Source organism: Salmo trutta, chromosome 14 (genome assembly GCF_901001165.1).
Source record: "Salmo trutta chromosome 14, fSalTru1.1, whole genome shotgun sequence".
NCBI lineage: Eukaryota > Metazoa > Chordata > Actinopteri > Salmoniformes > Salmonidae > Salmo > Salmo trutta.
This window is the reverse complement of record NC_042970.1, coordinates 4,407,151-4,423,371: the sequence shown is the minus strand read 5'-3', so window position 1 is coordinate 4,423,371 and position 16,221 is coordinate 4,407,151. Positions and strand designations below refer to the sequence as shown.

The window sequence follows — 16,221 nt, the reverse complement described above, 5'->3', positions numbered from 1 at the left end:
TACAAACTGACTCTAACCAGAATAGAGAGATGAGTGGGAGGCCCCGGTGCACAACTGAGCAAAAGGACAAGTACATTATAGTGTCTAGTTTGAGAAACAGACGCCTCACAAGTCCTCAACTGGCAGCTTTATTAAACAGTACCCGCCTTACCAGTCTCAACGTAAACAGTGAAGAGGCGACTCCGGGATGCTGGCCTTCTAGGCAGAGTTCCTCTGTCCAGTGTCTGTGTTCTTTTGCCCATCTTAATCTTTTATTTTTATTGGGCAGTCTGAGATATGGCTTTTTCTTTGCAACTTTGCCAAGATGTCCAGCATCCCGGAGTCGCCTCTTCACTGTTGACGTTGAGACTGGTGTTTGTTGTGACTTTTTTTAACATCACACCTGTGGGACAAGTACAGGATGGCAACAACAACTGCCCGAGTTACACCAGGAACGCACAATCCCTCCATCAGTGCTCAGACTGTCCGCAATAGGCTGAGAAGGGCTGGACTGAGGGCTTGTAGGCCTGTTGTAAGGCAGGTCCTCACCAGACATCACCGGCAACAATGCCGCCTATGGGCACAAACCCACCGTCACTGAACCAGACAGGACTGGCAAAAAGTGCTCTTCACTGACGAGTCGTGGTTTTGTCTCATCAGGGGTGATGGTCGGATTTGCGTTAATCATTGAAGGAATGAGCGTTACACAGAGGCCTGTACTCTGGAGCGGGATCGATTTGGAGGTGGAGGGTCCGTCATGGTCTGGGGCGGTGTGTCACAGCATCATCGGACTGAGCTTGTTGTCATTGCAGGTAATCTGAACGCTGTGTTACAGGAAGACATCCTCCTCCCTTATGTGGTACCCTTCCTGCAGGCTCATCCTGACATGACCCTCCATCATGACAATGCCACCAGCCATATTGCTCGTTCTGTGCGTGATTTTCTGCAAGACAGGAATGTCTGCTGCCATGGCCAACGAAGAGCCCGGATCTCAATCCCATTGAGCTTTCTGGGACCTGTTGGATCGGAGGGTGAGGGCTAGGGCCATTCCCCCAGAAATGTCCGGGGACTTGCAGGTGCCTTGGTGGAAGAGTGGGGTAACATCTCACAGCAAGAACTGGCAAATCTGGTGCAGCCCTCGAGGAGGAGATGCACTGCAGTACTTGATGCAGCTGGTGGCCACACCAGATACTGACTGCCACTTTTGATTTTGACCCTCCCTTTGTTGAGGGACACATTATTCAATTTCTGTTAGTCACATGTCTGTGGAACTTGTTCATATTTACGCGTGTTAAGTTTTCTGAAAATAAACGCAGTTAACAGTGAGAGGACTTTTCTTTCTTTGATGAGTTTATATATACTGTAGAGAGAGAGCCATTGAAGTGTCTCTCTCTCTCTCTAAATGTTTGGCATTAATCCTATAGCAACAATAACCTAAGCAACAGTGAGTTACTATATTCTCATTCTCAAAGTCGTCGAGCTTGGAAACTTCAAGGACCCAATCACATGTAAATAATCTCAAGTCCACAGATAATTCATTTTTTAAGGTTTTATTTACTAGACAAAATAAGTTGGAAAATGAGGTAGTTAACAGAGTTAACGAGGTTAACGAGATACAACACAGTTGTTGAGGTGAGAATCTTCAATACTTTTGAGGAAGAGATGGTCTTGTCAATTGAGAGGGAAATATGAGAGGCCCAGCCCTGCACAGCTGTGAAATGATTGGTTCATCCACCAGGAGTCACAAGTGGGTTAGGCTATCAGTAAGCATCCAGATGTAGACAATGCAGCGACGGTATTAATCGTAATACGCAATTACAATAAGCAGTCACTGCCACCACTTTTACATAAACACAGAGTTACACAAAAGGGAAATTCAATGCAATGAGGTATTTATGTACATTTGAGTGTTGTCTAGTCCATTTGAGTTCCGCGTTGTGACCGAGCACTACACAGAGAAAAAAAGTCGGTGGTCCTGGCGTTTGGCGCCTTCGGTCGAAGAAGGCCCTCGTCGGAGCTCAAACATAGGCTCTCTCTCAGTTCAGTTGTCAGTTTGTTCAGTCCAACGAGATAAAGTTCGTTAAGCACTAGAACGCAATTAACATAACGTTGTTTCGGGTGCTCTTTGGGAGCGATGAAGACTCGATGAAGAGTGAGCAGATTTGAGGGTTCCTCTCAGGTGATTCTTCGGTTTGAGTAGGATACGTAATAAGGATAAGGATAAGTAGGATAGTACAAGTCAAAGTTGTGGAGGTTTCTCACAGTGATGTTTCGGTTTCCAAGGAGATGGATCGTTGAACGTTCAAGGCGTGTCCTACACCTCAGGTAGATCTGATCTCCTTTCTGGTTAGTAAGTCCTCTAATTTATAGGGAGACTCACAGAAGGTGGGCTCTAATGACCAGTCTGTGTCATTGGAACTGCCCCGTTAATCGTAAGGACTCAGCATAGCAAGGATCATATGATATAAATCTGAGATTTGCTCATTGTGTTCACAGAAGGTTAACAGGTGTTTTGAAAAAGAAAAACTCTCTCTAGGATGAAATAGGGAATCTGTTGAGTACCAATATAGACAATGATAAAACCTATACATTTTATGGTATAGCAAAATCAACATTATACATTTTAATAACAATATAAGAGAGGAAAATAATCCCAATGTACTGTATATTCATTTTATATCAACCAATCCAATGCACTGTATATTCAGCTTATATCAACCAATCCAATGCACTGTATATTCAGCTTATATCAACCAATCCAATGCACTGTATAAAAAAAAGCTCAAAAAGCATGACTGGTCATTTCCCCGGTAACCATAAGACCCCACAGAGCCTTGCCCTGGTGAAAGCCCCTACTCCAGGGTACCCCACGGAACCTTGCCCTGGTGAAAGCCCCTACTCCAGGATACCCCACGGAGCCTTGCCCCGGTGAAAGCCCCTACTCCAGGATACCCCCCCGAGCCTTGCCCTGGTGAAAGCCCCTACTCCAGGATACCCCCCGGAGCCTTGCCCTGGTGAAAGCCCCTACTCCAGGATACCCCCCGGAGCCTTGCCCTGGTGAAAGCCCCTACTCCAGGAACCTTGCCTTTTAAAATGGCTTCTCCATGTTAAAAAGGTTAAGCTAAAGGAGGTCAACACACCAGAAAGAGGAATGGGCCAGATGATTCAGAAAGAGGAACGGGCCAGCTGACCCAGAAAGAGGAACGGGCCAGCTGACCCAGAAAGAGGAACGGGCCAGCTGATTCAGAAAGAGGAACGGGCCAGATGATTCAGAAAGAGGAATGGGCCAGCTGATTCAAAAAAGAGGCACGGGCCAGCTGATTCAGAAAGAGGAACGGGCCAGCTGATTCAGAAAGAGGAACGGGCCAGCTGATCCAGAAAGAGGAACGGGCCAGCTGATTCAGAAAGAGGCACGGGCCAGCTGATTCAGAAAGAGGAACGGGCCAGCTGATTCAGAAAGAGGAACGGGCCAGATGATTCAAAAAAGAGGAAAGGGCCGGCTGATTCAAGACAGACAGACAGACAGACAGACAGACAGACAGACAGACAGACAGACAGACAGACAGACAGACAGACAGACAGACAGACAGACAGACAGACAGACAGACAGACAGTGTGCTTGTGCTTGTGCTTGTGTGTGTTCCTGCTTTCATATTTGTTTGCATACTGATTGACACATCTTTCCCAGACAACAGAGTGTACCTGTGGAATACTGCCAACCCAGCCTGCAACACATGTATATGATCTGTGAGAGAACAACCAATACATTTTATATCAGGTTGGAAATTCAAGTGTGTGTGTGTGTGTGTCTGTGTGTCCGTGTGTGTCTGTGTGTCGGCGTGTCCGTGTCTGTTTGTGTGTGTGTGTGTGTGTGTGTGTGTGTGTGTGTGTGTGTCTGAAGCTACCTACTCAGTGAATGTGTCAGAAAAGAGAGAAGCACAAGCCTCAGAGTGCTTCCCCAACAACTACCCACCACATACACACACCAACCAATGCCCATAGCTCAGAAACAAGAAAGCAGGGAGTACGAGTGTAATAAGATTGAAGTAGGAAGGGAGTACAGAGTGCTGTAAGGGTCAAATGTTTTAAAATACCAACAACAAAGACAGGAGGGGAGGAGAGGCCCAGGGCATGGTCAGATAGATCATAGACACAATGGAGCCCTACAGCTCTCTCTCTCTCTCTCTCTCTCTCTCTCTCTCTCTCTCTCTCTCAAAGAGCAAAAATTTAGAAATACCACCTACAATGGCTCATGTATGACATGGTGGGAGTTATTGTCTCACACTATATATACAGCAGAATATGGACACCCCTTCATACAGCAGTATATGGACACCCCTTCATACATTATATATACAGCAGGATGAGGACACCCCTTCATACACTATATATACAGCAGGATGAGGACACCCCTTCACACACTATATATACAGCAGTATATGGACACCCCTTCATACACTATATATACAGCAGTATGAGGACACCCCTACATATAGTATATACAGTTGAAGTCGGAAGTGTACATACACCTTAGCCAAATACATTTAAACTCAGTTTTTCACAATTCCTGACATTTAATCCTAGTAAAAATTCCCTGTCTTAGGTCAGTTAGGATCACCACTTTATTTTAAGAATGTGAAATGTCAGAATAATAGTAGAGAGAATGATTTATTTCAGCTTTTATTTCTTTCATCACATTCCCAGTGGGTCAGAAGTTTACACACACTCAATTAGTATTTGGTAGCATTGCCTTTAAATTGTTTAACTTGGGTCAAACTTTTCGGGTAGCCTTCCACAAGCTTCCCACAATAAGTTGGGTGAATTTTGGCCCATTCCTCCTAACAGAGCTGGTGTAACTGAGTCAGGTTTGTATGTCTCCTTGCTCGCACACACTTTTTCAGTTCTGCCCACAAATTTTCTATAGGATTGAGGTCAGGGATTTGTGATGGCCACTCCAATACCTTGACTTTGTTGTCCTTAAGCTATTTTGCCACGACTTTGGAAGTATGTTTGGGGTCATTGTCCATTTGGAAGACCAATTTACAACCAAGCTTTAACTTCCTGATTGATGTCTTGAGATGTTGCTTCAATACATCCACATAATTTTCCTGCCTCATGATGCCATCTATTTTGTGAAGTGCACCAGTCCCTCCAGCAGCAAAGCACCCCCACAACATGATGCTGCCACCCCCGTGCTTCACGGTTGGGATGGTGTTCTTCGGCTTCCAAGCCTCTCCCTTTTTCCTCCAAACACAACGATGGTCGTTATGGCCAAACAGTTATATTTTTGTTTCATCAGACCAGAAGACATTTCTACAAAAAGTAAGATATTTTTCCCCATGCGCAGTTGCAAACCGTAGTCTGGCTTTTTTATGGTGGTTTTGGAGCAGTGGCTTCTTCCTTGCTGAGCGGACTTTCAGGTTATGTTGATATAGGACTCATTTTACTGTGGATATAGATACTTTTGTACCTGTTTCCTCCAGCATCTTCACAAGGTCCTTTGCTGTTGTTCTGGGATTGATTTGCACTTTTCACACCAAAGTACCTTCATCTCTAGGAGACAGAACGCGTCTCCTTCCTGAGTGGTATGATGGCTGCATGGTCCCATGATGTTTATACTTGCGTACTATTGTTTGTACAGATGAACGTGGTACCTTCAGGCGTTTGGAAATTGCTCCCAAGGATGAACCAGACTTGTGGAGGTCTACATTTTTATTCTGAGGTCTTGGCTGAATTCTTTTGATTTTCCCATGATGTCAAGCAAAGAAGCATTGAGTTTGAAGGTAGGCCTTGAAATACATCCACAGGTACACCTCCAATTGACTCAAATGATGTCAATTAGCCTTTCAGAAGCTTCTAAAGCCATGACATCAATATCTGGAATTTTACAAGCTGTTTATTAAAGGCACAGTCAACTTAGTGTATGTAAACTTCTGACCCACTGGAATAGTGATACAGTGAATTATAAGTGAAATAATCTGTCTGTAAACAATTGTTGGAAAAATGACTTGTGTCATGCACAAAGTAGGTGTCCTAACCGACTTGCCAAAACAATTCTTTGTTTACCAGAAATTTGTGGAGTGGTTGAAAAACGAGTTTGAATAACTCCAACCTAAGTGTATGTAAACTTCCGACTTCAACTGTATACAACAGTATGTGGACACCCCTTCAAATGAGTGGATTCGGCTATTTCAGCCACACCCGTTGCTGACAGGTGTATAAAATCAAGCACACAGCCATGCAATCTCCATAGACAAACATTGGTGTTAGAATGGCCTTACTGAAAAGCTCAGTAACTTTCAACATTGGCACGGTCATAGGATGCCACCTTTCCAAAAAGTCAGTTCGTCAAATTTCTGCCTTGCTAGAGCTGCCCCGGTCAACTGTATAGGAAAAACAATGGCACAGCCGCGAAATGGTAGGCCACACAAACTCACAGAATGGAACGTCCGAGTGCTGAAGCACAACACTCACACTCACTGCCTCTGGAAGCAACGTCAGCACAATAACTTTTCGTCGTGGAGCTTCATGAAATGGGTTTCTATGGCCGAGCAGCCGCACACAAGCCTAAGATCACCATGCGCAATGCCATGCGTAGGTTGGAATGAGGAATCAGTGAAGGGAAATCTTAATGCTAAGGCATACAATGACATTCTAGATGATTCTGTGTTTCTAACTTTTGGCAACAGTTTGGGGAAGGACCTTTCCTGTTTCAGCATGACAATGCCTCCATGCAAAAAGCGAGGTCCTTACAGAAACGTTTGTCGAAATCGATATGGAAGAACTTGACTAGCCTGCGCATAGCCCTGACCTCAACCCCATCGAACACCTTTGGGATGAATTGGACGCTGACTGCGAGCCAGACCTAATCGCCCAACATCAGTGCCCGACCTCACTAATGCTCTTGTGGCTGAATGGAAGCAAGTCCCCGCAGTAATGTTCCAACATCTATTGGAAACCCAATACAAATGAATGGAAGTACGGAGATAGTTGTGTGCCAACATACACAAGGGGTTAAATATGTGTAAAAAACAATACAAAAATAATCCTGAGCTGTTTTATATCTAGATATAGGACAGACACTTCAAATCGTTATTCCTTGAATACATTATTTTTTTGTGTCTTTTTTGCCATTTGTGAATGCGTTATTCAATGTGTTTCTATGGACAAATTAGTAAAGACCAAATTCAATATATTCTCAAAAAAAAGGTTTAAATATTTTTGTTGATACCTAAAGGGGCCCTAAAGTTCTACATCAAATAGGTAAATGATCCACGGTGTGACCGTCTTGAAACTATTCCGATTTGTTAATTCAGTAGAACCCCACCCCTTTCAGAGGTTAATAGTATGCTGGATTTAATTATGCGGTTTAGGTACATTGGAATGCAGTGGCTGTACAGTAACATGCAAAATACGACATCAGAGCTCAGGCTCTGTAACGGGTTTTGGCTGAAAAGCTGTTCTTAACTTGAGCACCGCCACGAAACAAGAAGTTGCCCCCATTCCTCCTGGTAATTGGGGAAACTTTGAAAAATGTTTTGTTGTCTGTGTAAATGCTTTTTAAATTAAGAGGACTCGATAATTTTGAGAAAAAAAATTGACATTGAGGATTATAACCTCTACGGGCTACGGGGGCAGTATTGAGAATTTTTGAAAAAATATGTGCCCATTTTTAACTGCCACCTACACCAACTCAGAAGCTAGGATATGCATATTATTACCAGATTTGGATAGAAAACACTCTGAATTTTCTAAAACAGTTTGAATGGTGTCTGTAAGTATAACAAAACTCATATTGCAGGCAAAAACCTGTGAAAAATAGATTTAAAAAAATGAGAATTTTGTGACTGTACTATTTAGTGTCATTGTTTTATAGATACCACAGTGAGAAAGGATTCAGTTCGCAACTCCTACTGCTTCCACTAGATGTCAACGATCTTTATAAAGTTGTTGGAAGCATCTGTCATGAATACAGACCGAATTAGAAAGCTTACAAGTTGACACGTCATCACTTCATTTTTTGCGCCTGCGCATGAATCTGAGAAGAGTGTCTTTGTCATAATCGTTTATTCTAGACACTTGATAGGTTGTGTGAAAATATTACTGATGTTTACTGATGTTTCACGTTAAAAATGGACCAAAAGATTAATGCTAAACAACGTTTGACATGTTTGAACAAACATAAATAGATTATTTACTAGGTTTTTTTTAGCTTTTCGGCGTGACTTTACACTGCCCACCTCATTTTGTGGGAGCCTACTGAACGCTAACTATTTGGACATAAATTATGAACTTTGTCAAAAGAAACCACATTTGTTCTGGACCTGGGATCGCTGGCAGCGCCTTCGATGGAGATAATCAAAGGTAAGGGGATATTTAGAATGTTATTATCGATATTAGATGATGCTAATGCTAACGGTATAGCTTAGCTTAGCTTAGCTTAGCTTATAGCTTAGCTTATGTTGTTAGCATAGTACCCAGTTTATAGCAAAATGTGATTTCCCAGTAAAGTTATTTTGAGATCTGGCCATTCGGTAGCAATTACGAGATGATAATATATTATTCTTTGAATGACAATATTATAATTTACCAATGTTTTCGAATAGTAATTCCGTGATTTGTAATGCTGGATTCACTGGGAGCATTCGAGCCGAAAAAAATTCTGAATTTCACCGCGACTGTAAATGCTGTTTTTGGATATAAATATGAACTTGATGGAACTAAAAATGCATGTATTGTCTAACATAATGCCCTATGAGTGTCATCTGATGCAGATTGTCAAAGGTAAGTGCATAATTCTAGCTAGTTTTCTGTCTGTTGATGCCCTTCTTTGAATTGGCTAAACATTACACGCAGCTATTGTCAATGTACTCTCCTCACATAACCTAACTTTATGCATTCTCCGTAAAGCCTCTGAAAATCGGACAGCGTGGTTAGATTTAGGAGATATATCTTTCAAATGGAGGAAAATAGTTGATTATTTGATTATTTGAAATCATTACTCTTGCAGTTTTGAATTCCCCGCCATGGTCACATGACAATGAATCCCAATACCGGGATAAGATCCTGCCCCCTGGCCTCAACAGGATAATAAATACAGCTTTGATTGTCATACACAAGTAAGCCAAACACCTGTAAGTCCAAATGTGCACTTTACATTTCCATATCATGAAACTCATGTCATATACAGTGTCAACGTTTATGATCACGATGTTTGATGTACAGTTACAAGATGACATGGCGTCATACCCTGGTTGTTGTGAACAGAACGAGCCTATGTTTGTCTACTGTGAAGAAAATGTGCTGCTGCACACGCACCCATGACTCCTTTCTATGCGTACCAAAATGGTGATATTGAATTGCCTAACACCGTAAGATTGCATTTAATAACATAGCTAGTCATGTTGACAATAGAATAAACTTTAAAAAATCGTACACACCTGACCCAGATTGGGATTTATAATGAGCTGTTTTGGGGATTGCGTTAACAACAGGAAGTGTGATGTCGGGGATGCAGGGTTTGTGTTCCAAACAAAACAACTACCAGTGTTTTGCTCTAGTTCCTCAACTGCACAGCTATTTCAAGACTCTTCTTTGAGTCATAAAAATGCATTGAAATGACTTAGGAACTGCACAGTTTGGAGAGGGGAGGCCACCTGCATACACCTGTTATGTCCTCTCAATCAAACCCACAGTTTGGAGGGGTGTGGCCACCTGTGTAACCGATGTGAAATGGCTAGTTAGTTAGCGGTAGTGCGCGCTAATAGCGGTTCAATCGGTGACATCACTCACTCTGCGACCTTAAGTAGTTGTTCCCCTTGTGTTGCAAGGGGAACAACCATCGTTACCCATCGCGCTTTTGTGGCGCGATGGGTAACGATGCTTTGTGGGTGTCAGTTGTTGATGTGTGCAGACGGTCCCTGGTTCAAGCCCGGGTTGGGGCGAAGAGAGGGACGGAACCTACACTGTTACACCTGCATACACCTGTTATGTCCTCTCACTCAAACCCTTGTCATTTTTTTGACTTATGTTGCACCTTACTAAAAACTTCCAGGAATATTCTTATCATGATACTGAATGTATTTCCATAGTATTTTCGGATTTCGTTATCAACAAATGCTGTGAAAAGTTCAGTGAATGTAAAATACGCATCAAATCAACAGTGTAATGTTTGGATTCAGTCTTGAGTCAGGTGAACTGTTTTATCCTCAACTGTGCTATAATAATTTCCCCATTATCTACAAACTGTTCCCTTTTCAGTTGCTGCCATGGTTACACATATACTTTTTATATTTCGTCTGAAAGAAACATTTCAATATAAACCAATCCATATATAGGCCAATTCCCACGACTGTAAAGGGTTAATTAACAGTGGCTTTGGTGACCGCTGTTGTTGTTGTTTGAACTGTAGATTTCCACTTTAAGTAATGTGCAACATAAAGTTTCTTCATGACCTAGCCACAAGAGACTGCTCTGTGAAAACAGTATTTTCCCCTGGAGTGGGCTAAGCAGAATGAAAAGCCTGAAGTAGTGCTATTTGATAGATGTGTCCTGGCTAGCGTCCCAGACTTCCGTGGCTGCCCCTCACAACCCTGGATACCTAATTGACCCCAGCTCAGACTCATTCCGCCCCAGGTCCGCAGCCTGAAACAAATTGGTACACTCGTGTAGAAGACAATTGCATTCTCAAACAAACAATCATACAGTACCTGGTAAAAAAAGAAGAAGAAAATCAAGGTGCCTACTTCATATGGACAATACAGTTAAACTAAGGCTGTGATTAAATCTGAGCCACACTAAAGTGATAAAGCACAGATTACTATACACTGCGTATTTTAAAGGCAGAGATTACATTAACGCCAAACCCATAGAATATATTTAATTGAAAATGATATGGTTACCATGGGTGCAGTTCCTGTTTATCTGATGAAGTCAGGCAAAATACTTTGTAGAAACATTAACAGATGATTTCTCCCTATTGGCATGACATACATTTATTTCCTTAGTTACTGCAGACAGACATCACATCCTGGTCTTTCCTTAGTTACTGCAGACAGACATCACATCCTGGTCTTTCCTTAGTTACTGCAGACAGACATCACATCCTGGTCTTTCCTTAGTTACTGCAGACAGACATCACCATCACATCCTGGTCTTTCCTTAGTTACTGCAGACAGACATCACCATCACATCCTGGTCTTTCCTTAGTTACTGCAGACAGACATCACATCCTGGTCTTTCCTTAGTTACTGCAGACAGACATCACATCCTGGTCTTTCCTTAGTTACTGCAGACAGACATCACATCCTGGTCTTTCCTTAGTTACTGCAGACAGACATCACATCCTGGTCTTTCCTTAGTTACTGCAGACAGACATCACATCCTGGTCTTTCCTTAGTTACTGCAGACAGACATCACATCCTGGTCTTTCCTTAGTTACTGCAGACAGACATCACATCCTGGTCTTTCCTTAGTTACTGCAGACAGACATCACCATCACATCCTGGTATTTCCTTAGTTACTGCAGACAGACATCACCATCACATCCCAGTGACATCATGCTGTATTTTCTTACTACCGAGAAAACACTGTACTGTTGACGTATTGATACGCTAAATGAAAACGGCTGGTCAATCACTAACGTCGTACACAGGACCAGCTGGTCACAGAACTATTTCGTAATAAATCAACATCCAATCTTTGTTGGTTGTGTATTTGTCATAGTCAACGTCTCCCGGGAAAGACGCTTTTACAGCGGAGAAGTCACACAGAGATGTAATATTTCCCATCATTTTGTATTGGTAATAATGAGAACGACAGTTACGGTCTCTCTGATAGAACACGAACCTGGCAGGGTCTCAGCAGGAGGGGAATCAGCAGGGCGCTGAAACTACAATGCTGTGGATCACACTAATGGGGACAACCTCGCTGAATGAAACTCCAACTATTCAGGGGGTCAGCAAAACTCTCCAAAGATGTCACGCACTTTCATAAGAGGTATCTGGAACAGTCACATAGAGATTCAAGTGTTTTTTCCCCACTTTTTTTTTCAAAATCATAATGATGAGACTCAGGCAGTTACAGTGGTGACTGTGTAACACTCTAATAATGCATAGACCTGTCAGTGTCTTAACAGGGGGGGAAGACTAGGCAGAACACATCACACCGCAGATCAAGGTACAAATACTGACAGCCTCCCAGAAGAAAAAAACCCCACAACTATTCAGGGTCAGCACTTCCCGCACAGAGAGGTTATTTATCTTTCTCTGTGTCTGTCATGTCACTGCTCTCCAACTGAACGAGAGAACAACTCTACAACTATATTACAGTACTACTCTACAACTATATTACAGTACTACTCTACACATATATAACAGTACTACTCTACAGATATATTACAGTACTACTCTACAGATATATTACAGTACTACTCTACAACTATATAAAACAGTACTACTCTACAGCTATATTACAGTACTACTCTACAACTATATAACATTACTACTCTATAGCTATATAACAGTACTACTCTACAACTATATACAGTGAGGGAAAAAAGTATTTGATCCCCTGCTGATTTTGTATGTTTGCCCACTGACAAAGAAATGATCAGTCTATAATTTTAATGGTAGGTTTATTTGAACAGTGAGAGAGACAGAATAACAACAAAACAATTCTGAAAAATGCATGTCAAATATGGTATAAATTGATTTGCATTTTAATGAGGGAAATAAGTATTTGACCCCCTCTCAATCAGAAAGATTTCTGGCTCCCAGGTGTCTTTTATTCAGGTAACGAGCTGAGATTAGGAGCACACTCTTAAAGGGAGTGCTCCTAATCTCAGTTTGTTACCTGTATAAAGGATACCTGTCCACAGAAGCAATCAATCAATCAGATTCCAAACTCTCCACCATGGCCAAGACCAAAGATCTCTCCAAGGATGTCAGGGACAAGATTGTAGACCTACACAAGGCTGGAATGGGCTACAAGACCATCGCCAAGCAGCTTGGTGAGAAGGTGACAACAGTTGGTGTGATTATTCGCAAATGGAAGAAACAATCTTGTCAATGATCTCAAGGCAGCTGGGACCATAGTCAACAAGAAAACAATTGGTAACACACTACGCCGTGAAGGACTGAAATCATGCAGCGCCCGCAAGGTCCCCCTGCTCAAGAAAGCACATATACATGCCCCTCTGAAGTTTGCCAATGAACATCTGAATGATTCAGAGGACAACTGGGTGAAAGTGTTGTGGTCAGATGACACCAAAATGGAGCTCTTTGGCATCAACTCAACTCGCCGTGTGTGGAGGAGGAGGAATGCTGCCTATGACCCCAAGAACACCATCCTCACCGTCAAACATGGAGGTGAAACATTATGCTTTGGGGGTGTTTTACTGCTAAGGGGACAGGACAACTTCACCGCATCATTTGACGGGGCCATGTACTGTCAAATCTTGGGTGAGAACCTCCTTCCCTCAGCCAGGACATTGAAAATGGGTCGTGGATGGGTATTCCAGAATGACAATGACCCAAAACACACGGCCAAGGCAACAAAGGAGTGGCTCAAGAAGAAGCACATTAAGGTCTTGGAGTGGCCTAGCCAGTCTCCAAACCTTAATCCCATAGAAAATCTGTGGAGGGAGCTGAAGGTTCGAGTTGCCAAACGTCAGCCTCGAAACCTTAATGACTTGGAGAAGATCTGCAAAGAGGAGTGGGACAAAATCCCTCCTGAGATGTGTGCAAACCTGGTGGCCAACTACAAGAAGCGTCTGACCTCTGTGATTGTCAACAAGGGTTTTGGCACCAAGTACTAAGTCATGTTTTGCAGAGGGGTCAAATACTTATTTCCCTCCATAAAACGCAAATAATTTTATAACATTTTTGACATGCGTTTTTCTGGATTTTTTGTTGTTGTTATTCTGTCTCTCACTGTTCAAATAAACCTACCATTAAAATTATAGACTGATCATTTCTTTGTCAGTGGACAAACGTACAAAATCAGCAGGGGATCAAATACTTTTTTCCCCCACTGTAATAGTACTACTCTACAACTATATAACAGTAGTACTCTACAACTATATAACAGCACTACTATCCAGCTATATAACAGTACTACTATCCAGAGAGACACATAAATACTTTGAAAGTAAGTTTTGAGTGTAAAGTCCTTGACAATGTGTTTCTCTCGATCCCCAGGTTTGAGGAATCCAATGTAATCCAGCTGCCCTGGACACACACACACAGACGCACACACACACACACACACACACACACACACACACACACACACACACACACACACACACACACACACACACACACACACACACACATTACATCACAGAATATATGTTAACATCTTCAAGTCTAACTGGTATAATGAGCTCATTATGACTTACAGAAATGTCATCCCCAGTGTGTGTGTGTTTGTGCGCATGCGTGCGTGCGTGTGTGTGTGTGTCTGTCTGTCTGATTGGGAACTTGTTATTTTATAGAGGGACAGCTGTGAGGGATGCCATCTCGTGGGTCAGAACAGCAGAACCGTAGGCCACACGCTCACAAGACCTGACCTCCTGCTTTCAAATGTCAGACACTGCCTTACAGTTGAAGTTCCCATGGAAAATAGCTGTTTCGCTGCTCAGCGGGATAATTGGTTTATTTTAATATTGAGTTTTGCACGTTGCAGAAATAATCGGTGTGAGATGTAAATGTATCCGTCCGTCCGTCCGTCCGTCCGTCCGTCCGTGTGTATATATATATATATATATATATGAGGCATACACACATGTCATACTTGTATCCTACTTCATGGAGGGAATGAAAACATATATGCCCAGCTCCAATGACTTCTATTCCAATCCAATGATTTCCATTTACACAGAACAAGTAGAACACACTGTTCAGTCGCAGCCCCGTGACATAGTAGGAATCTCAATGGGTGTAGGCTAGCCTACTGAGGATCGTCATCCATTTCTACCTAATTTGGGGGGATGGCGTGTAGTCGTATTCTTCCTGTTTCCTGTATCCTTTGACTGTCTGCTACACTAAACAACATCCCAGGTTCCCAGCCTCCTCTGTCTTTCCCTAAACGGAGAAAAAAACAAAACCACTTAGGTGAGATCTTGCAGACTGGATCGGGCAGGACACTTTCCAATGAAATCACATCTCCAGACATGACAGGTGTGACTGGCCAATTAGTGGTCTGGGAGAGTTAACGAGTCTAAGAGCATGTCCAATGGGATGCCTTGGAACACACACACACACACACACACACACACACACACACACACACACACACCCTGACAGAGACATCATGTAACATCTCCCACACTAATGACAAGCTCCTCCAGACTGACATCCAATTACTTAATTATCAGCAGCAAACGGATCACACACTTGTTGAGCAATGAGGCTCCTGCCAAAACCCTGCTGTCGTTATCAAGGATCTCTTCATGCAGAGACATAGCCAAAACCCTGCTGTCGCTATCAAGGATCTCTTCATGCAGAGAGATAGCCAAAACCCTGCTGTCGCTATCAAGGATCTCTTCATGCAGAGAGATAGCCAAAACCCTGCTGTCGTTATCAAGGATCTCTTCATGCAGAGACATAGCCAAAACACTGCTGTCGTTATCGAGGGTCTCTTCATGCAGAGACATAGCCAAAACCCTGCTGTCGTTATCAAGGATCTCTTCATGCAGAGACATAGCCAAAACCCTGCTGTCGTTATCGAGGGTCTCTTCATGCAGAGACATAGCCAAAACCCTGCTGTCGCTATCAAGGATCTCTTCATGCAGAGAGATAGCCACAACCCTGCTGTCGCTATCAAGGATCTCTTCATGCAGAGAGATAGCCACAACCCTGCTGTCGCTATCAAGGATCTCTTCATGCAGAGAGATAGCCACAACCCTGCTGTCGTTATCAAGGATCTCTTCATGCAGAGACATAGCCACAACCCTGCTGTCGTTATCAAGGATCTCTTCATGCAGAGACATAGCCAAAACCCTGCTGTCGCTGTCAAGGGTCTCTTCATGCAGAGACATAGCCAAAACCCTGCTGTCGTTATCGAGGGTCTCTTCATGCAGAGACATAGCCAAAACCCTGCTGTCGTTATCAAGGATCTCTTCATGCAGAGAGATAGCCAAAACCCTGCTGTCGCTATCAAGGATCTCTTCATTCAGAGAGATAGCCAAAACCCTGCTGTCGTTATCAAGGATCTCTTCATGCAGAGAGATAGCCAAAA

The 16,221-nt window shown here is 42.9% G+C and overlaps 1 protein-coding gene across 1 annotated transcript in view; it reads right to left on the bottom strand.

Moving 5' to 3' along the window:
- LOC115207272 (metabotropic glutamate receptor 7-like) overlaps window positions 1–16,221 on the bottom strand; it is a 361,353-nt gene that overhangs the window by 307,399 nt on the left and 37,733 nt on the right. The window lies entirely within an intron of this gene.